A 23,394-nucleotide genomic window follows, 5' to 3' on the forward strand; every position below is an offset into this window, starting at 1 on the left:
AGCCTCTTTGGTGTCACGAGGGGATAGACCAGGCCTGCCTATCTCTTTCTCCAAGAGCAAGCTGCTTTTCAAGCATCGTACAGACAATTGAGTGCCCCTGATAGACTGCAATTCTGTAAGGTAGCAATTCTACCACCCTTGCAGAAAAATAAAACCTCCAAACTGAGGACTCTTCTTTTATCCCCCTCAGTTCTAGGCCATCCTTCAGTCTCTCCTCCATCCTCACCTGCTACTGAGCACAGATGGGCCAGTGACTGACTGGCCAGTAGACCTGTCCCGCGTGTGCTATGGATGGCTCTGGTTATGGGACGGGCAGGTGGCAGAGTGAAGGGAGGCATGCCGAAGACCCAGGCCTTATCCTCCTCCAGAGCTCAACTGGGCAAACAGATCTCTGTAGGATTTAACTCTTAAGGATTAGCCTTTAAGCCACAAAGGTAAACAAGTACGTGATGACATTCATGGCCAGTTATTTAATAATAATAACTAGCATCTGTTCCTGGTGCTGCTCTAATCAGTTTACATTTGTCAATTCGCACAGCAAATAAGTGACAGAGCCAGGATTTGAACCCAGAGAGTCACTACAAAAACTTCCTCCCACATTATCTGCCTCTCACAATGCAAACAGAACACTGCAGACAGAATGGAATCGGCCTTTGCTCTTGCTTATTCGTGATCATTTACATGATTAACAGATACCATTAGGAAGAAGAAATATTTTATGTCTAACCATCGGAAAAGCAAGCTTTGGAGGCTAACAATGTCATGACCTATCTGAAGCTCAGCAGTCAGTTTGCAATTCTGCTAACTGCCCACAAGAGTTAAACGGGCTGTTCTCCCTGCTGTTAATGTAGAGGGGCCGTGACCTTGACGTGCAGGTGGCGAGAGGGCGGGTCATTATTTAAGCAATGTGATCTGATGGGGGTGCTGGAAAATGAACAAAGGTGTGAATTATTCCACAGCTGCTCACCCTGACGTTTATTGTGACTTTAAAATCTGTGAACATATGGTAATAGCTGGAAGCATAAAATAACAGTTGGAAACATGTAGACTTAAGGAAAAAAAACCAACCACTCCTGTATCTCCCCACATCGCTTCCCCACAGAATGCTGCTGTCCTGCGAGCCTTCTGCATTCCCAAATCTGAGGAAAGCCCAAGAAGCAAGCCCAGGACCAAATGTCCCCTTTTCTTCAACTCATGCCCCTCCATACATGGGTGTGACAGGTTTTCTCCCTCCTATAACAGAAGTTAGTATTTTGGTTCTTGACTATGGCATTTTTATGTGCTGTGCCCTTTCACGGTTTTTGTCAGATCTTGTTAAATTCCATTTCATTGTTTTATGTGGCTGGAAATGTTGGGATCACATTTTGTTTGGGATCCATGGTGTCTTTGGGAATTCAGGCCAAGGGCTGCTTCTCTTGCCAGCTAAGGAGCCCTACTGTGTGCTAGGTGACACCCCCGCACCCCTGTCGTCAGCAAACTCCACATCTTCCCCCTCCTCCTCTCTGAAACCTTGGGGAGCACCCTGGTGGCGATGACCGTCCCCTTCTCCGTGCCAGGAGCTGACGTGTACTTAGTCTCTCCAGCTTTCCAGTTACCTGCTTTGTGCCTTCTAATCTGCAAGACTCTGAAGGTTCAGAAGCATGTTTCCTTTGTTCGTCCCCTTCCTCACTCCACCAACTGCAGTGGTTGAGCACCTCCTCTGTCAACGTACAGCGTCATCTCTGTCTGCTCACTGCCAAGCACACAATGCCTTGGATCACGGAGGAAGCCACCGCTTTTCAGAGATGTCCCTGGAGCCTCTCCTTCCCTAATCAAGCTGACTTGGGAAATAGGGGCACTCCTAGAATGGAAGCAGCCTCACCCCTCGGAGGAGGAGGCCTGGAGGTCAGTTTCATGGCTACACTGAGGCTCCCCAGGTGCGTGCTCCTTCACATAATGAGCTAGCCCAGAAGGACCAGTCCAGGCAGCACCTTCATGTCTGAACACATCTCTCCAGAAAGCCCCATGCAGAGAGTGCTAGTTTCCTATCCGAGATCCACCCTCACCTCCTCTCTTAGTAACAGCGCCCCAGTGTTATTCCAATTAGCATGTGTACAGTGAAAAGACGGCTTCCTTGCTTCTCCTGCAGAAGATGAAGGCAGAAGTCATTGGGCGGGACTTCCAGGAAAGCCTGGGTTGCCATTCCATTCCTCCTGCCTCCTGTTGTTTGGGATATGGATGTGATGGCTGGAACTGCAACGGGCATATTGAAGCTATGAAGAAAAGACTAAAAGAATCACAAGACTCAGCCCTGATTTTCTTGAGCCACTAAACCAATGCCAGTAATTACTCATGTTTGCATTTCTTATGACATGACAAAAAATAAACATCTTCATGTGGTTCAGTTGTTATTAGCAGTTGAAAGCAATTCCTAACTGATAGCGAGAAGGCAGTTCAGTAATTGCTCAAAGGCTTTCTTCTTCTTTTTTTTTTTTTTTTTGAGGCAGAGTCTCACTCTGTCACCCTGGCTAGAGTGCAGTGGCGTCATCATAGCTCACTGCAACTTCAAACTCCTGGGCTCAAGTGATCTTCCTGCCTCAGCCTCCCAAGTAGCTGGGACCACAGGTATGCACCACCATGCCCGGCCGTTGCTCAAAGGCTTTGGTAACAGGGAACTGAGCTCTCCTGAAGTCACAATTCTCAGAAATTCTTCCCTTGCCGACAAGCTCCAGAGCCAATCTTCTCTGAGTTAAGTAACATTCTTTTTGGTGTTCCCAAATTAAACTTCTTCAGTGAAAGTGAAACACGAAAGCCACCACAGAAGCAGTTTTAGGAAAGCAAGTCATCATCTCCCTTTGACGTGTGGTCACCTGCGAAAGTGTTGCTGATGCCGTGCCCGAGAGCTACGTGTCGCAGTTCTCCAACATCTGGCCGCTGAGCCGCTACTTGCTTTTTTAAGCACAAGTAAAACTGAGCATTCAAATGTTCCCAATTTAGTCTCCTAAGCATTATGTTGGGCTCCTCTACCTTGGCCTACAGCTGCTAGCAATTCAAAGCTCTCTCTCATGCAGCGATTTCCAGTTTTTTCACCCTGTGCATTCTCTTCATCCCCAACTGTGAGGAATTGGAGGAATTTTTCTAGAGGCAGCCACTGTGGTGTCTTACTCTTACCAAGGCTGGGTGTCCAAAAGGTTGCTCTGGGGCTGGGTTGGAGGTGGGAGGGTCCTCCAAAAAGGGCCCTTTGGAAGCGCCTTTTCCTCTCTGCAGCCAGGCCCTCAGGTGGTGCTGCAGGATTGCAAACCCTGCATTCTTCCTCCTTCACACCTGCATGGGGCCAGATGCTGGCCAGTGGCAGGCGGGACTCTAAGCAGATGGGTTCCCTTCTCAAAGGCCAACCAGCCCATTCTGTGAGCCCCTTCATCTCCTGTGGAGGCTGCATAGGACCTGAGGGCTCTTAGGCCACCTACCGCCTCCCTCTGTCCTTTCTCCTGCTGTGGCCCAGGTTAGCGCTGCCTTCTGCAAGGAAAGTGTGTAGCCAGAGAGCGTCAGCACTCGAAGGGCCTTCAGAGATTGCCTCATCTCACTTTCTAATTTGACGTGTGGGTATACTGGGGTCCATGGCAGATTGGAGACCTGGCTCAGGTCATGTCACTAGTTAGTGGCCTAGCTTTGAGTCCTGACCCTAGACCAGCGTGTTTGGCACAGTAATAGATCAAAGCTAATTCTTAAAGCTTAATTAAATAGCATTTACTATGGGCAAGGCACCATTCTAGCATATATGTACATATATATTAATATATATGTATATATAAAATCATTCCCATTTTATGCATAAAGAATGTAAAGCACAGAAAGGTTAAGTAACTTGCCCAAGGTCACAGGTAGTAAGTGACAGAGCTGGGATTTGAACAGGCAGTCTGGCTCTGTTCTTGACCACTACGCTATACTGATATACTAATGCCCATTCTTTGACTACTCACTTCAGGTACAGATGAGAGATCTGTAATAAACACCTTGGTCAGAGGAATACTGGCCTAATATCTTACTCTGGGAGGAACATTTCTGAAAATAGCAACAGGTGTTAAACTAACCAAAACAAAAATAAATTCTATGGTTAAATAAATTTGCAATGTTGTATTAAACCAAATTAAAAAAATTTTTTTTTTACTGCAGAACTTCTCAGAGACTTTAATATGCTAATAGACATTGTCAATTCTCTAAGAGAGTCGAAAGCATTTCTCAAACCTTTTGGACCATAGGACCCATGCAATGATGCCATCATACACATAGCCTGTGAAAACTCAATGGAGTGAAAAGGACAAATTGCATCTTATTGTTATGAAAAGAATTTTGATCTCAAGGAGCCCCTAAAATGTGTTCTAGTACCTCCCTCAGCGTTCCCTGGTTCATACTTTGAGAACTACTGTTCTAGAAAATAATATTTAAAAATAAAACTTGAAACACATCTTCAAGGAATGCTAAATGATGACTACATCATCTTGTCCCCTGCACAGGACAAAGGAGAGAAGCAAATGAAAGAATATGAATATGTGTGTTAAAAATCTGTCCCCTATTCTACTACTTCCTTATTTTCTTTTTTCCATTCTTATCTGCTCTGCCCTCATTTTTCTTTTTTTTTTCTTTTTTTCCTTTTCATTTAAAAAAATCCCTTGTTGTTCCACAAAGGATTTATGGTAGCTTAATCTTCCAGGAGGAAAACATTCTTGTTGACAGAGACATATTTAAGTATAAGTAAAATGTTGTTATTATTTTTAGAGACAGCGTCTCACTTTGTCACCCAGGCTGGAGTGCAGTGGCATCATCATAGCTTGCTACAGTCTTGAATTCCTGGGCTCAAGTGATCCTCCTGCCTCAGCCTCCCAAGTACCTGGAATTACAGGTATACACCGCCATGCCCAGCCTCAAACGATGCTCCTGCCTTGGCTTCCTGAAGTGCTGGGATTATAGGTGTGAGCCCTCATGCCTGGCCCAAGTGTTATTATTTTAGGGGGACTCCTGACCCTTCACTCTATCCTTAAGTCTTCCCTACTTGCATCCTATAGGTCAACCTAAAATTTCTATCATAGGTGTTTTGTTTATTTGAGTAATGTCAAGTCTTTGTAGAAAGAGGCCTGAGTTAAGATACAAGTTCAATATGGGGAGAGGTGTGAACACTTTGGGCTGCTACCACCTTGCCAAGTGAGTGGATCTCTCAGATTAGCGTGCCCATCCAGGCAGGAAATCCTGAGGGACAGAGACTCAGGGTTTGAAAGTACTGCAGCGGGAACCTGCAGGGGACCCTAGAAAGTGAGGCACCCTGGTATGAAGTAGCCACTCTTTCCAGGGAGATGTCCAAAGATACATTTTATTTATTTAACTGTTTTACCTAGGGCTTGCCCTTAATCTAAGGTCATCATGTGTTTATATTAGACCACATGTCTTTGAACCTGACCTCCAATCTCAGGTCAAGACTAATGCAGCATTTGTGGTATTGCACTTGAATTTAACAACCCAGACCAGGTAGGAAAAATGAAATCTACTTCAGGCTAGGTGGTCCAGGGTTCCCCCGTTACACTGGCCGGCGGCAATGTGACATTGCCTTTTGCTCACAAGGCAGGTAAGGCACACAAGGCTGCTGCAGTGAACACAATCGAGGTCAGATGGAGAATCACAGACTGGCGGGGACACTAGAGGTCTTCTCTGCCTCGAGAACATCACCACCTCCATGCTTCTGTCTTCTCCGTCCTCGCAGGCTTTGGGGCTCCGGCTACCTGTAATTGGGCAGCTGAGAGGATATGATCATCAGGCAGTGTGAACCCTGAGTCACTCAATCCTCTTCCACGTGCCTTTGCTGAGCACCACGTGCTGGATTTCAGCTCCCATCCTGTGCCCGGTGAGTCTTTCGTTCTTTGCCTGGAATGGTCTTGCAGGGCTGGTGTGCTCCTTGCCCAGGCTAAGCCATTATAAACAATAAAACAAGTTTATGAGGAGTTTTTCACATACATTAGTAATGCATACTATGTTTAGAAAATTTAGAAAATACAGATAAAATGGAAAAGTCATCCATAACCTATTCCCCAGAGATAAGCACAGTGGCCTTTGGAGGTAAACCCTCCCGCCTTCCTTTCTGCCTCAGTGCTCACTTCCTAAGCAGCTAGATGGGATCCGTGGGAGGCCCAGACATTCCGCCCCAACATGCCCCAGGCATCGACTCCCAGCAATGATTTACTTAGGGGGAGGGGGAGGGGCGGGCCAGCTTTCCTGTTTGGATTCCGGGTCTGGGGGCCAGCGAGGGGGTGGCAGAGCTGGCCCGGCAGACAGAGGGACTCGCCCCCCACAGCGAGGCCTTCAGGAGCGGCCGCTCCCTCCGGGGAGAGCAGGGAGGGAAGATGCTCATTGTCCACTGTGTGCGGAAGCTGCTGTTTTCTCTCCGCACCCCTGCGGCGAGCGGGGTCCGGGTGGGAGCTGACAGGAGGCGCTACCCTCTTGGCCGAGCGCCTCCACCACGGCGCCGCACGCCCGCCAGCGCGGCTGCCTTCGTGTTCCTTTTTAGATTTCCTAATTCGAAATCTATATTTAGTCCTTTCTGCACTAGAACACACACGGTAGTTAAATATGAAATCTAAGATGTCATAAACCAGCAGCCTCCCATTCCGTATAAAATGTGTGCAGAAGCGTAACGAGCGCTCGCTGCTGCGACGAATCCCTCAGGTGTGGCCGCCTGGCCATCACTCTTCCTTCCCCAGATTGCGCAGGGGAGCGGCGGGAAGGCGGACGCCGGCCAAGCGGGGGACGGGACGCTCCTCTGCTGGCTCAGCCCCTCCCCAGGCAGCCCCTGCTGGGTTTCTGTTTATTTTGCAATTACCACTAGAAGCAGACTCGTGGGGATATTTTTGCTTGGGGGCTGAGAATTTATATTTCAGAACTTCTTCCTCTCCTTAGAGCACCAGGTTCCATAAGGAGGGTTTGCAAACAATAGCCCTCAGTGCTCTCTCTGACAACACTCTTGGTGATGATCCTCGGTAATTTCATTATCCACAGACGTGATCTTCCCAATCCCCAGCCTCCCAGGTCCTCTGTGTGCTCTTCTCCAGTGACCGTGTCCTTCACTGCATCTTGGCCCTCCCGTGGCCATGCCCTTGACTTTGTCAGGACCAACAACTGTGCTCTCTCCACAGCCTCAGTTCCAAGGTCCCGCTGCCCTATCATAGGTCCCCTTCCAGCTGGATCTTCTATCTCCAGCGACTCTCCAGCCTCAGGGGGCCAACGGTTGATTGATCCCCACCTTTCCTCTGCTCCTCACTGCCACGTGCAAGTCCTCCCTGCCCTCCGTACCCACTTAGACGTGGTGGTCTGGCCCTCATCCCTCCCTTCAATACGCAGTCAACTCCCTCAGCCCCTCTCTCCTTGGTTGTCCCTTCCTGGAAGAACCAAATCCCGGCCTATCCTCCCCCCGCCCACCCTGTCTGCACCAGCCCTGCTGGGCGCGGCTGCCCCGTCTCACTCTAAGTCCAGCCTGCAGCTGGCTCCCTGGTGCCTGCCTGGCACTCCCATTTTGTTTACCCACACCACTTATTCTCCCACTCTCAGAACGGTGACTTCACATTTTCTTTTTCCCCCTCAAATCCTCAACACTTCTTCCCCATCCTCACTCTGAGCTGATGACCTGGCTTCCTAATCCGCTAGGATGACAAGTTCCCCACCTTCCTACCACCACCACCGCCCCACCTCCATCTGCGCCTACCCACTCTGCCTGCCCTCCCAGTACAAGGGTGGGCTTCCCCAGCCCTGCCAGCACTACCTGAAGTGTGGGCCTGAATCCCGACTGGCCACCAGCATCCCCTGGAGACGTCGGAAGTGCAGCATCTCCAGCCCCACGGCAGGCCTGCTGGATCAGACTCCCTGGGGCAGGGCTCTCCGGGGAATTCTTACCCACCCTGGAGTTTGAGAAGCACCAAGATAGGTCCCCTTTTCTGTCACCTGCTCAAGGACAGCCCTCCATGGTTGTCCCCTCTCTCCTGCATCAGCACACTTTTCTGTCTCTGCCAGATACTTTCCTTATCATACACACAAGCTGGATACAAAGCAATCTCTCTAGATCCCAAATTCCACTTTAGCTACCGCCCCATGTTTCTTCTTCCCTTTTTTCTCTCGAACTCTCTTCAATCAGTCTTTGGTTCCTACCATCCCCCAAAACTGCTCTTGCCAAGGTCACTGTAGCAGAAACTGGCTAGGTGGTCACCAGACCGATTTCTCTTCCAGGGCACACAGCTAAATGACCTTCCCCAGTTACTTTTCATCTAAATGAAGCCATGTGACTAGTTCCTGCCGTAAGAGCGGGAGGTTTGTGGAGGGCAATGTGCCACCTTCAGGCTGAAGCGTTTGAACCTGGGTGTGCTTCCACAGGGACTGTCCCTTCCCTTTGCAAGTGACCGTGACCAAAGATGGGAAGAGCCTGGACCCCAAATTGCCACACAGAAGCCATCTGCCAAATACTTGACTGAACTGGGATGTGAGTGAGAAATAAGCTTTTTATTTGGTCACTTTACTGATTTGGGGGTTGTTCGTTAGAGAAGTAAGCCTGCCATGATAAAATTACCAGTTTCTAAATCAATTAGTCAATTCTTGGTTATTATCACGTGATCAAATAGCAGCATTTGGCAAAGTTGATCAATGGTTCCTTCTTGAGCTATTTTCTTCACATATTCTCTAGGCCTTTTTTGTTTTTTAATTCTTTTTAACTCTAATTCTCTAACTCTCTTTAACATCTTTGCTCAGTTGTCTTTCTCTAAGATTGCCTGAGGGCTCAGTCCTTAGTACTTCCTTTTCTGTTACTAGCAACCTATTCTTGGCTTTAAATACCTCCTCTACAAGGCTGATTCCCAGGTTTAGATCTCTAGTCTGGACCCTACTAGACATCTCCATGTGGTGTCTAATAGATCCTCACACTACACGGTAGTGTGGATGCCAAAACCATACTCCCGGTGCCTTTCAACCTGTCCACCACACCCTTCCTCGTCCCAGTGTTAACTCTGTCCTTCCAGGTGCTTGGGCCACAAATTGTGGAATAATCCTTGCCTCCATTGCTCATCTCCCACATCCTATTATTATCAAATTCTATAGGTTTTACCCCACCAATATCCACACCCTCATCGCCTTGTGCTACCACCACCACCGTCTCTTGCTGGGGCCATTGCACTCTCCTGTCTCCCCGCTCACATTGTCCTGCCTGCTTTCTGTTCTCCATAGAACAGCCAGGATGCTCCTCATACACATAAATCAGATTAGCTCACGTTTCTCTGCCAAACGCCTCCCAATATTTCCCCAGCTCATTTAGAATTAAAACCGCAGTCTTTAAGATGGTTCCCAGGCCTGACACACTCAGACTCCCTGTTACCTCTCAGGTTCAGCTCTTTTGACCCTCTCCTTGACTCAATCCATTCCTGTAAGACTCTCTTCTTTGCTGTTTGAAGCACACCTTTACCTGGTATATACTCACCCAGGTAATGACAGCTCGCTCCCTTACTTCCTTCACAGCTCTGGTCAAATTTCCCTTAGCAGCGTGGCCTTCCCTGGTATAAACTCATGCCCACCCCCGCCTACGCTCCCTGTGCCGAGAGGCACCTATCTCTGTGTTAGTTGTTTATTGTTTGTCTCCTCCCATCGGAATGCAAGAAGGGCAGGGACTTGGTCTTGTTTATTCTGTGTCCCCCGAACATAGAATGGTGTCAGGCACACAGTAGGTACTCAATAAACATTTATAGGATGAATGAAAGAATGAACAGCTAAATGGGCTGGCTACAGCCTTCTTGGCTTAGGTGAGGAAGCAGGTTTTGCCAGTTGAGTTTGCATGTGTGCTTCATTTCTGGTGAATCCAGAGTCCTTTCTTGCTCTCCCAGTGAATTTTGTCTCAAGGATCTCATGTGTACCCTATTTTGGACTGTCCTGGGTGTCGACCTTCTCAAAGAGTTGGCCTTGCAGACGCTTGGTGAGGTCATACGTGAGTCTCCACCACAGACTCCTGCTTGTGAGGCTCTCAGACCCTGTTTTACACTGTGGGAAGGGCTGAACCCACCTGCTGAGGTCTGACCAGGAGCAAAGGACAGCGTCGGATTCTATTTTTACAAAAGTGCAGAAAAGAAATCTTGAAAGCATCATGAGAGAGGATGGATGTTTGGAGGCCTGGTCAGTCACAGCAGGATTTTTTTTTTTGAGATGGGGTCTTGCTATGTTGCCCAGCCTGGTCTCAAACTCCTGGGCTCAACTGATCCTCCCACCTTGGCCTCCTGAGTAGCTAGGACTACAGGCGTGTGCCACAGCACCCGGCTTTAGTCACAAGATTCTTAAGGAGGGATGAGCAAAACTGGGCAGGTGTCTGAGGAGGTGCTGCTTCCTGGCACCCCCAGGCTCTCACACCATCCCTGGGAAAGGTTGTTGGAACCAGAAAACACACAGACTTGGTTGATGAAAAGCCTGTTTATTCCTAGTACACTGGACACTTTGTTCAGGAATAGTTCATCCATTTGAAAATATTGTCCTTGTAATGGTGCCAAGGTCGTTGCCTGCTGGGGTTATCAGCACTGTGTGTGCCAGCTCTGACTGGGGTATTTTAATAGGTGTATCATTTCCCTGCCAAAGTGACTAAAGAACATTGAATAGTTAATTTGTATTCAATGCTATGCCTGCATGCATTCTTAATATTCAGTTTTTGTTGGGACTTTGAGAGAAAAAGAGAAAGAAATGAATAAATAGGTTAGGATACAATGAACTGCTTTAAAAAGGAATTTTAAGTGGCACTCTGACTTACTTTGGAGTTCTTCATACCCATTTGAAAATAACGATATACCTATGCAAAGCGTTGGAGAGTTTTCAAAAAATTTGTATATTTATTCTCTCCTTTGATGCTCAATCAACACTGTAAGGTAGGGTGGTGGGTCCTCTGTTTTAGATGAGAAAACTAAGGCTCAGGGAAATTAAATGGTTGGTGCCAAACAGGGTCAAAGAATTAAGAATGGTGGAATAAGCATTCAGAGTCAAGTCTCTGAATGCCTAGGTTTGACCGTGCCCATCCCATTGTGCTGGGCCAGGCAGGGGCAGGGGGTACATGAGGGGAAGGATCTAGCTGGGTTTGGTCAGAGACCCTTGAAGTCTGGAAGAGAATGTGAGTGAAGAACAACTTTGTTACTAGCGACAGCCCTCCACGTCAGCCAACACAAGGTAATAAAGGTTTCTTACCTTGAAGACTGTGTGAAGACCCTACCTGCTGAGTGATGATGAGCATCCACTCAGGTGTGGCAGGGCCTGGCGCAGGCAAGCATCTCATGCCACAGCACCATGGCACTGTGGGAAAATCTCCACCCTGGGCTTCAGGAGACCAGAGTTCTAGTGCCAGCTCCACAGTACATGGGTCCGTTGTATGACCTCGAGCAAACAAAGTCTATACTCTGTAAGGCAGATTTGATCGCATCTGATCACCCCCGCTGATATTCACGGCCAAGTTTTACTGCAATGTAGCAATGGCTGGAATAAAGAAATAAAAAACAGGCCCATCAAGTTTGTGAATGCCACAAAGCTGGGCAGTGTAGCTTATAATGGCAAATGACGGATGAGGTTTCTAGAAGATCTTGAGACTGGCTGGAACATTTAGATGAAAACTCTAAGGAAAATGGAAGGAATTGTATTTGGGTTTAACAACAACTGCACCAGTGACAGCATTTGTTCTCGATCCATATCTTGTTTACTCACAGGAAGATTTTGGGAAATCTGGAGAAGGTTTAGGGGTTTTCACTGACTCAAGGCTCAATATGAATGGGGGTCGACAAAGAAGTTAGCACAACCATGGGCTCTCTAGATGGAAGCGTGGGGTCTAGAAGAAGGACCCACCCTGGGTTTGCACGCACGGCCAGGTGAGCATCGGGCTCCGTAGCAATGACAAACTGGAGCCAGCATCCCTGGCTGGGAAATCATGGTCTATGTCAGGGCTTATATGGCCTATAGAGGGGAATACCCGATGGGGCGACACGATAGTGGTTTTCACACAGTTAGATGGTCAGGAGGACGAGGCAGTGCACAGTCTACGTGGCTAGCTGCAGGGCCAGAGCTAGGCCGGCGAATGGAAACTAGACAGAGGCGCTCTGCTGGGCTCTGCGTGTGCACAGATCGTTAAGGCCTTTGGTCCCATTGCTTCAGTCCTGGGTTGTGCACCTTTGCTGCGAGGTGCAGCCGACTTTCCCGATTCCAATTCCAGACTTTCCACTCCCTCTTGTGCACAAAACCCTGATCAGACACTGTCCCCTTCCTCCTACAGGGAGTAGTCAAAACTTGTGTTTTTCAGAGGCCTCTGCAGCCTATGCCCATTGTGACTGTGGAGTTTTAGCTCCTCTTGCTCCTGTGGAAGGAGGGTGCATTCTAGAAAGATCCATATTCGGCCACTTCCTGCCACTGTGACCTTGGGCAACGGTGGAGGGGGTAGCAAGGGAACTCGAGTGGGTTTGTTAGAACTAGGAGCCGTAAGAGAATCTGAAAGAGCCCCCTTTGTTAAGAAGGCACTTTACTGCGGATCAATTCAGAGAGGCTTCAACGACTCTTAAGAGGATTAGGCTGACGACTTCAGTGAAACTTTTGTGCTTTTGTTTCCCAGAGTGGAAACCCTTGACACGTGTTATACACAAACAACGCTTGGGGTGGAACAAGAGTTTTATAATGATCTGTCTGGGACCCATAATACAATTCAGCATCTCTTTAGAGCTTCAGTCTATCAAATGTTTTCAAAATATCTCATTCAAACTTCACAATCACTGAAGTGCTTGAAAAAGAAAACCCTCATATTTTACGATTTCTCTGGCAGAAGCATCACCAGCAACCTCAGCAACCATTCAAAGAGATGTAGTCTCTAGACCCGTCACCCTCTGACTCTCCTCTATTATAGAACTCCTCTTAGAGATATTGCCTGGAAAGAGGTAAAGCAGACATCATTAGCCTCATTTACAGCTGAGGAAGTTGAGACTCAGAGTGGCGAAGTGACTTTTTCAGAATCACAGCAGTAAATGGTAGAGTTAGGAAGCTAAGCCTGATCATCCTACTCTTGTCCTGCTGAGACAGCAAGAGCAAAGGAAAATGTGACAATGAGGGAATAGAGCCCACTCATCCCCTGCTCCCCCTACCCCAACCCTTGCTAAGACTCCAGGGTAATAAGAGGAAGAGAAAATATGGATAGGGACGTGCTCAGATTGAAGAGCTCTGTGTGTATGTCCTAGAGACCATGAGCGTCAAGCACACAACACTGTGGAGGGAGTGGGGTCACAGTCCTAGAAACAGGATCATGCAAGTGGCCTTGGAGGACCAGAAGAGGAAGCCTATGATCTTCCAAGTACCTTTAGGTGATGTGGTTTTAGACACTGGATTTGGCCAGTGAAGTGGACATTTGCCCTTGTAGTTGTCCAACATCCATTTATTTTTCTTCTGTTAATCACACCCCAACTTCTTGCTTGGAAACTACCTCTGACCTTGTTCTCAGTCCGTGGATTTCCAGACGAGCTGAATCTATCCCTGGCTCAGGAATCAGGAACCTGACCTGGGCCTAAGCTAATTAATTCATCAAATTTACCTAGGCAAAGTGATTGGCTTAAGAATAAGCAGTTAGAGCCAATAGGACTTATCCCAGGTATTCCAGAGCAAAGACATTCATTTTCTGCTGGGTGTAAACCTGGAAGGGTGTTGTTTTGGGAGTTGCTGACAGCCATCTTACGATCATGAGTCTGGGTGAGAACGGCTTCAAGAAATAGGAAGTAGAGCAGAGATGGAGATAAATTGGATCCTGATAAACTTTATTTGAATCTTATATACAATGAACTTCCTCCTGAGTTTTTCCGTTATGTGAGCCAATAAACTTTTTTTTTTGTTTAACCCAATTTGGGTCATATCTTCTCTCAATTGCAGACAAATGGATCTTGTTTCAGAAAGTAAGATTTTAACTTTACATGAACAGTATGCAGAGTTAAACTTTGTCATATAGATTTCTGACCATGGAACTTCTTTTTTACAGAATTGTATTAGGAAAGCTTGCAAAGGACTTCCATTTCTGACTACAGTGGAGTGGCTGGTATCAGACTACCTTCCCATCAAGAACAACCATAGCTGGGCATGGTAGCTTGTGCCTGTAATCCCAGCACTTCGGGAGGCCAAGGCAGGAGGAGTGCTTGAGGCCAGGAGTTAGAGGCTGCAGTGAGGAATGATCATGTCACTGTACTCCAGCCTGGGTGACAGAATGAGACCCTGTCTTTGAAAAAAAAAATTTTTTTTAATTAAAAAAAAAAGAACCATAAAAGCTTTACTTAAAAACACAGCTTTTTGACAGCATGGAGATATGTCAAGGCAGCCAGGATTGGAGGGGACAGGATTTCTGAGAGAATGAAATAAAATTCCAATCAAAAGCCCAGATTTTGTGGAAAGTGGCTCGGTAATTTTAAAATTTATATGGAAAGGTAAAAGTCCAAGCATAGCAGTCTATCTTGAAGAACAAAAAACATTTTCTTAACACTATCAAATATGAAGACTTATAAATCTACAGCAATTAAAGCAGAATGATATTGCCTCAACCATCGACAACTAGTCCACTGGAACAAAATTAAAAATCCAGACCAAGAAATATACTGTCATTTGATTTTCAACAAAGGTGTTGCTGCAGTGTAACAGGGAAAAGACAGTTCTTTTTAATAAACAATGTGCCGAGTCAGTTGGATACATATGTGAGAAAAAGTGAACTTGACCCCTCCCTACCTCACAAGATAAACAAAAATCACTTTCTAATAGATTATAGACCTAAATGTGCAGTGGCTCATGCCTGTAATCCTAGCACTCTGGGAGGCCGAGGCGGGAGGATCCCTCGAGGTCAGGAGTTCGAGACCAGCCTGAGCAAGAGCAAGACCCCCCCCCCGCCGTCTCTACTAAAAATAGAAAGAAATTAGCTGGACAACTAAAAATATATATAGAAAAAAATTAGCCGGGCATGGTGGCACATGCCTGTAGTCCCAGCTACTTGGGAGGCTGAGGCAGAAGGATTGCTTGGGCCCAAGAGTTTGAGGTTGCTGTGAGCTAGGCTGATGCCACGGCACTCTAGCCCGGGCAACAGAGCGAGACTCTGTCTCAAAAAAAAAAAAAAAAAAAAAGAAAGAAAAAGAAAAAGACCTAAATGTGAACGATTACAGCTTCTAAAAGATAGCATTAAAAATATTTTCATGGCCTTGGAGTAGGGACTTATTTCTTAAACAGGCCAGAAAATGCACTATCTTAAGGGAAAATAGTGAAAAATATTAAAAATTTCCATTCAAAATATTGAAAAATTAGCCAATTGACTGAATTGGACTTTGTTAAAAATAAAATTTTTATTTATTAAAAGAAACTACTAAACAAATGGAAATACAAGCCATAGAGTGGGAGAAGATATTTGCTATGCACATATTTGACAACAGAATTACATCTAGACTATATAAAGATTTCCCATATATTCATAAGAAGACCACAGACAGCTCATTTTTTTAAAAGGGGGCCAAAGACTTAAAATGCCTTTCACAAAAGAGGATATCCAAATGGCAAACAAATATACAAAAAGATGTTCAGCATCCTTAGTATCAGGAAAATGCAAATTAAAACCATAATGAGAGATAACACTTCAGATGTGCTAGAATGACTAAAATTTAAATAATAGATAACACCAAGTGTTGCAGATTTAGAGCATCTAAAACACTCATACACTGCTGGTGGAATACAATGAGTACAAAGTTTGGAAAACTAGTGGTGTCTAGCAAAGCTGAACGTTCCTTATGATCATCAACTCTACTCCTAGGGATTCGGCAGTAGTATTTTTCTATTTCCCTTTATATTTTCTGCAGTTTTTGTTTTGTGAATTTGTTGCTGTATAATTTACCACATATCTATTACAACTGCTAGATCTTCACTGTAGTTTGTACTTTTATCATTCTAAATTGTCATGCTTTGTCTTGCTTTATGCTTCCTGCCTTAAATTCAACCTTGCTTAATTTGAGGAATGCTGATTCCTCTCTTTGTTGTTGTTGTTGTTTGCCTTTCCTTTGTATGTATTTGCCAATCCAGCTGCCTCCAGATCTTCAGTACTTTAGTGCAGCCAGGCCCAGTCTGCCTTGTGTTGACCTCACTACCAGCTGGTGAGACCCATCCTTGACCTCTGGTAATCACCTCTCACTACACCTGGTAGGAAAAGTCCTTCCCCTCCTGTGTTCTGCTCTTTGGGCAGATGCCCCAGTAAGATGGCTTAGAGCCCTAGTGATACCAATTTGTCAGCCAGATCTTCCCATTTCAGAGTGCACAGGCATCTTGAGGGGCCAGGTCAGAGTGGATTTAGGTATTCCTCTCAAGAGTTATAACTGAATATGCTTCTCTCCTTACCCTTCTAAGTCTTTTATCCCAACTTAGAATGCCCTCCCCCTTCCTCTCCACCTGTCTAAGTCCTGGTTGTCCTGCAAAGCCCCATCTCAGTCCCATCTCTTGGAGGAAGCCTCCTGGATGGTGCCAGCCCTTCAGAAGTGCTCCTTCCATTGTACTCAAGGCTGGTTTTTTTTCCCTAGGATTGTCTTAGATGCAGGTAATAGCAAATACAGTTGAAAATAGCTTAAACCATAAGGAAAATGTCTCCTATAACAAAAAGTCCAAAGGTACTGTGGTTTCAGGGTTGGTTAACTCAGAGATTCGACCATGTCATGAAGGACCCATATTCTTTCCCTCTTTCCATTATGTCAAACTCAGTATGTTGACCACTCTCCTTATGGTTGTGAGATAGCTGCTTCCTAAATGTACCCAACAGGATTAGTGGCTGATGGGAGAAGAGGTTGGGCACCTTTGTAAGAGGAAGAAAACCTCCCCAGAGGCCACAGGCCAGAACTGCATCCACTGTGCATCCTTACACAAGAAAGAGACTGAAAGTCCCTTGGATAAAGCAAGAATCTCCCTCTGGAGCAGGGGAGGGGCCCAGACTCCCTTAAAGCACATAGGCAACCCAATTTCTGAACATAACTGGAGAGTTGCTGGCTAGGAGGTCAGGGGAGGATGAGTGTGGGTTAAGCCTGCAGCACCGCTGTTCACTAATCTGTTACTTTGCCACTTACAGCCCAACCGTCTTCTAATGCTTCCTTGTAAACCCTTGAAAGTACAGACCAGGTGTTGTTCATTTTGGTATCTTCTGCAGAGATTGGCACAGGGTCAGTGCTTGATAATTGTCCATTAAGTGAGTTATTAGGTGGAGGAAATAAAGTGGTATTTAATAGCAATGGATGGGAGGTTAGTACAGGGGCAGCAAAGGTAGCACTCATGGGATCAGGGAGAAAGAAAACGCTGTATCATTCCAGAGTACTTTTTAGCAAAAGGCACATAATCCTTACAACAAGGAAGGGGGGAGCCATGGCAGGTTTGAGGAACAGGCTAATGCAGGTGAAGCTGGGAGGTGTGGAAGCCAGCCAAGCCTACCAAACATTAAACAGTTATACCCTCCTGAGGACTTTGGGCTTTTATCTTGTGTAACTTCGTTCAAAATTTCTGTCCTTGTATTTTGCACATATTTTAAGAATTAGAATAATCATATATTTATTAGTCAATAACTTATATATTTGACTTTTTAAAGTTTGGTGTTTTGCTTACAAAGTGCCACAACAATTACCACTACAGTTTAATTACCCATACTGATAGCTAGTGTAAACAAGCAACTGTCTGTAGGGTTGTGAGCATGGGTGTGATTGTATGTGATGGTATGAGACAGCAAGAGAGAGAGACAGAGAGAGAGAGGGAGGCGGGAGGGGGGGAGAGAGAGAGAGAGAGAGGGAGGAGGGAGAGAAAGAGAGAGAGAGATGCCCCAGCGGTGATCAGTGAGAGTGTGGTGGGTTTAAAACATGTCTGCAAATTCTCTGATGCGTCTGCCATTGAGAGGTCGGGTATATATCCCCCTCCTCTTGAATCTGGGCCTTAATGATTTTTTGACCAATTTTAGTGACTGGTTGGCCAATAGAATAAAGGCAAAGATTACACTATGTGTCTGTGATGTTAGGTTATAAAAGACAATGCAGCTTCCACCTGGTTCTCTTGGAATACTTGCCTTTGGCGCCCTGAGCTGCCATGTGAGAAGTCCAAGGTCACCAAGCTTTGAGGAGGCCCCAGCCATATTGAGAGCCCAGGTGTATGTTTTCTGGCTAATGGGCCCTACTGAAGTCCCGGTCAACAGTTGCCATCAACTAGCAGACACATGAGTGAAGATCCTTTAGATGATTCCTGTTCCAGCTCCTGGGTTGCTCCCAGCCTCCAAGTCTTCCCAACTGAGACTCTAGACATTATGACGCCAAGACAAGCTGTCCCCATGTAGCATTTGCCAAACTCCTGACCCACAAAATCTGCGAACATAATACAATTTACTGCTCAGTTCTGGGAAAATTTGTTACATAGCAATGGATATTTGAAATAGTCATCATGCACTTTCATCAGAACACAGTTTGCAGTAACTGCTATTATCATACAGAAGCAGTTGCTTATGTTTTATGTTTCAAATACATGTCTATATGGTATCTAATAGTTATTTAACCTAAGTAAATAGTCAATAATGTCAACTTCAGTGGCTTGGGCAATGAAAAGCCCCAAATACGGTGTTCCTTCTGTGCCCTCCACTCATTCTGGATTTGGAGTATGTGTTCTGCATTTCGACTTGGGCTGAGAGCGTGTTTACTGTGGTCTGGGGGGAGGCCCAAGGAGAGGGAGGCTGACACTCCAGTCCACCTGAAGGCAGAACCGAAATGACTATGGGGAACTGGTGTTGGAGGTAGGGAGAAGAGGCCAGGGAGGAGAATGTTCCAGTAGTTTGGTTGGAAGTGGCCAGTCTTTCTGCTTAGATGAAAGAGAAGACTCAAATGAGATCTCAAAGTAAAATGCCTCACGGGCTATAAATAAGACTCACATGTTAAAGAATGTGCCTTTGAAAACTCGAAACAGAAAGATTAACAAATTCATACAAATCAAAAGCAATTAACAAAAAGTCAGGATTGGCATCCCTAAAAATTGAACAAGATTAAATTTAAGGCGAGGAATATTAAGCAAGACAAAGCATGATGTTTTATAATAATAAAAGTGTAAACGACAATGAAGCTTTAGCAGTTATAAATAGATATATAGTAAATTATATAGCAACAAATTTATAAAACAAAAACTACAGAAATATAAAGAGAAATAGAAAAATATTAGTGGTAGAAGATTTCAATTCTTTTATCTGATCCTATGACAGGTATACAAAAATAAGACTATGAAGGACCAAAATAGCATAATGAATAAGATAGACCTTATGAATATATATTCAAATGCCATGTTAGAACATATATCTTCTTTAAAGTACTCCTGCAATAAGCATTTCCATAAAATAGAAGTTAATTTAAAAATATAAATTATTAAAAACTTTATAATTTAGAGAATTTAAGCTCTTTAATAACTTTTTGATCAAAGAAGAAATTTGAAAGTATAGGAAATCTACAAAGTAATGACAATACATATATAATCAGAATCTATGGGATACAGCTAAAACGGTGCTCAGAAAGAAATTCAAAGTCCTAAATATTTATATCAATAAACAAGAAAGAATAAAAATAAATTAAGCATCCAGTGTTAGAAGTTTAAAAGAACAAAAAAACTATGGCAAACAGATGGAAAGAATATTAAACATAAAAGCTTAAATTTTTACATTAGAAAACAGGAAAATGGTAATACTGAAAAATCTGTCCAAGAGCTGTTTTTTTTTTTGGGTAAAAATAATAAAACATTTAGATTTTGATTAATCTAATCAAGAACATAGGAAGAAAGCCCAAATATACAAAATTTTAAGCAGTGAAATTGAAGGAATCATAAATGGTTGCTTTGCTTAATTCTATGTAAATAGCTGGATAAATGGATGCTTTCTTAGCAAATATAAATTTCCAAAATTGATCAGAACAGAAAGAAAATCTAAACAGACCAATTAACATGGAGAAATTAGAAAATGTTACTAATGAGCTAACCCCTAAATAGTAACAGGCCCATATAGTTTCTAAGGCAAATTCTATAAAACTTTTGAGCAACCGATAATTCCCATACTATTTAAACTGTTTTAGGACAAAGGAAGAGAATCAAAAGTGCAAATTCTTCTTATGAAGCCAGTATAACATTGATATTGAAACCCAACAAAAAATAAATAAAGTTATAGCCCAATCTTATTCATGAACATTGATGTAAAAATCCAGAATAAAAGAAACAGCTTCATTAAAGTCAGAAAATAGATAAACACATATATTATTACATTGTTGATAATGTATTAGAAACACTAGCCGACATAATTAAACAAGAGGAAATATTAGAGGTATAAAAACTTGAAAGTATAAGTCAAAATTATCATTTTTTATAGATGGTATTGTTTACCTGAAAAATTCAACAGATTCAATTAAAAATCTATTATAAATAATGTGAAAATTTATTTAAGAAGTATGATACAGAGTTAATTAGGAATTAATAATTTAATTACATAAAAACAATAGCCAGTTAGAATGTGACAGAAGAAAGACCTCATGTACAATAGGAATAAAAAAATAAATTGTCTAGAACAAATTTTTGTTTGTTTTGAGATGGGAATCTTGCTGTATTGCCAAGGCTGGACCTGAACTCTCTGGGCTTAAAGTGATTCTACTGCACCCAGCCAGAATATATTTAAAAGAAAATTGTGCAAGGACTTATAGAGAACATTTTGAAATACAAATGATGATTTAAAAAAATAAAAGGAAAGTCATATTACGTTCTTTGGTAGGAATATTCAATATTGTAAAAATGTTAATTCTCCCTAAATTAAGCTAAAAATGTAAAACAACAATAAAAATACTGTCACACTATTCTTTTAGAATTAAATAAGCTGATTATATAGTCTATCATAAAAATAAATAATTGCTAACCAGGAAAAAAAATCTGAAAAAGAATAGATATAAAGGGATGTGTTAGTTTTCTATTGTCACATAACAAATTAGCACAAATTTGGTGATTTAAAACAATACCTACTTCTCAGCTCACAGTTCTGTAGGTGAGAAGTCCTGGCACGGCAAGGCAGGACTTTTAGCTCAGGGTCCCACGAGACTGAAATCCATGTGTATTCCGGGCTGCATTCTGTTCTGGAGGATGGACTCCCGGAGGTTCAGCCTCCAATTTCATTCAAATTGTTGGCCAAATTCAGTTCCCTGTGGTTCTAGGACTGAGGACCCCACTTCCTTGCTGACTGTCAGCCAGGCACTATTAACTCCCAGAGACCTCCCGCACGCCTGGCCACACGGCCCTCTGCATCTTTAAGGCCAGAAGTGGAGAATTTTCCACATATGGTTCCTTTTCATGTTTTGAGTCTACTTCTCCAGAAAATGCCCATTCTCTCTCTCTCTCTCTCTTTTTTAAAAACAGGGTCTTGCTCTGTCGCCTGGGCTGGAGTGCAATGGCATTGTCATAGCTCACTGCAGACTCAAATGTCTGGGCTGGAGCCATCCTTCTGCTTCAGCCTCCCGAGTAGCTGGGACTACAGGTGCGCCACCATGCCCGGCTAATTTTTCTATTTTTTGTAGAGACAGGGTGTCCCTCTTGCTCAGACTGGTCTCAAACTCCAGGCCTCAAGCGATCCTCCTACCTCGGCCATTCTCTTTCAAGGTCTCACCTGATTAGGTCAGGTTCACCCAGGATAATCTCCCTTTTTAAAAGTCAACTATGTCAAATAACATAACTTAATCATGAGAGCGACTATCCTATCATTCACAATTTCCAGGGATTATAAAAGATGTCTAGGAAGGGAGCCAGAAGAAAACATAGGAGAATTTTTCTTTTAATTTAAAAATATTTTACAAACTCATTTTTTAGAATTATTGTTAAAAGTGTCAGAATGAAGAGGGCCTAAGTATGACTCAAAATGTATTATAGAAGCCAAAAAAGAAAAAGAATGACAAATTCAACCGATTTTGAAATTTAAAAAATTCTTCCTGGCAAAACAAAACTAAACACTGTAAACAAAGTAAAAAACAACTCAAGTTCAAACTGGGAAAAATCTAGCACATTGATATCTTAACTAAAAGTATAAACTTCCTAAAGCATAAAGAAAGATCTCTTACAAATCAATTTTAAGAGAGTAAGAAAGTCCAATAGAGTAATGAGCAAAAAATGTGACTAGATAGTGCACAGAAAAGGAATCAAAATGGTTCCTAAAAGTATGAAAACATTCTTGACTTCACTTATAATTAGAAAAATGCAAAGTTATATTTTTAACCCGTCAGAGTGGCAAAGATTGAAAGATCAATAACACATTGTGTTGGCAGGGGTGTGAAGTCACGCTGGCGGGGGTATAAATTGTTCTAACCTCAATGGAAAGCAATTTGGCAGTAAAATTCAGGTATCCTTCCCCTTTGATCCAGTACGTCCACTTCTAGCAATTTATCCCTCAGATGTAATCGTACATAAGGACAAGAAAATACACAATAGCACAATAGAACTGCTGACGGATTCAGAGCACAGCAGCTGCGGCCCTCGAGCGGTTGCTCTCCCTGCAGCAGATTCCAAAATCTGTTCTGACCACCCTTGCACTGAAGTTTGCAGATACTGCTGGTAAACGATGACTTCCTTGATTTTATAGTTATAGTGACTTGGACTTTTCTGTTTTTGAAAACTTTTTAAAAAAATCGTTTATTCATTCATTCAATCAGTCTTTATTAAATACTTACTACATGCTAAATGCACTAAGCTAAGTGCTAGGGACACAAAGGTGAGCAAAACAGACGCGGGTCCCAGATTCGTGGACTTGCGGGGCTGCCGAGCAGACAGCCAGACAGCACATAACTTCAAACTCTATAATTTCCATAGAGAAAAAGTGTAGAACGTTAGGATGCATCTAACACCAGTCTGGGAGATTGGGGAGGGCTCCACAAAAGAAGTGAAATATTAGAAATAAACGCTCATTGAGAAAGCAGAGAGAATACTGAAGATTTTAAAGAACAAAACTAAAATCACCCATAATTTAAGAACCCAGGGATAACCTCACCTAGCAATTGTTTGTCTTTTTTAAAAAATTCAATTGTCTAATACAGCACTGTCCAACAGACATAGCATATGAGCCACATGTGTAATTGAAAAATTTTTTAAGGCTCCTGAGGCACTTTATAAAATGACTTTCAGAAGTGCCATATTCATTTGCATTGCTGGAAGTCCTGGGAGTGTGTGTCTCACTGTGACTCTGGCACCAATGACCAGTGTAATTTCTTCTAAATTTGTTAATTTGATTTGTCAAATTTGGCATTTCCTTATTTTCACAAACAGTTCAGAAGTCTTTGAATTCTGGAGAGGCTGAACATTCTTTATGCCCCTCTTCAT

The 23,394-nt window shown here is 43.7% G+C and overlaps 1 long non-coding RNA gene across 2 annotated transcripts in view; it reads left to right on the top strand.

Annotated features, from left to right (window-relative positions):
* The first annotated feature begins 8,391 nt into the window (after window positions 1-8,391).
* The window catches only part of LOC138395198 (uncharacterized), a 37,748-nt gene continuing 22,745 nt past the window's right edge, over window positions 8,392-23,394 (top strand). For both annotated transcript variants that reach the window (XR_011235513.1, XR_011235515.1), the window contains exon 1: window positions 8,392-8,491. This is a non-coding gene — a long non-coding RNA (uncharacterized lncRNA). The remainder of the gene's footprint in view (window positions 8,492-23,394) is intronic.

Source organism: Eulemur rufifrons, chromosome 15 (assembly GCF_041146395.1).
Source record: "Eulemur rufifrons isolate Redbay chromosome 15, OSU_ERuf_1, whole genome shotgun sequence".
NCBI classification, from domain to species: Eukaryota; Metazoa; Chordata; class Mammalia; order Primates; family Lemuridae; genus Eulemur; species Eulemur rufifrons.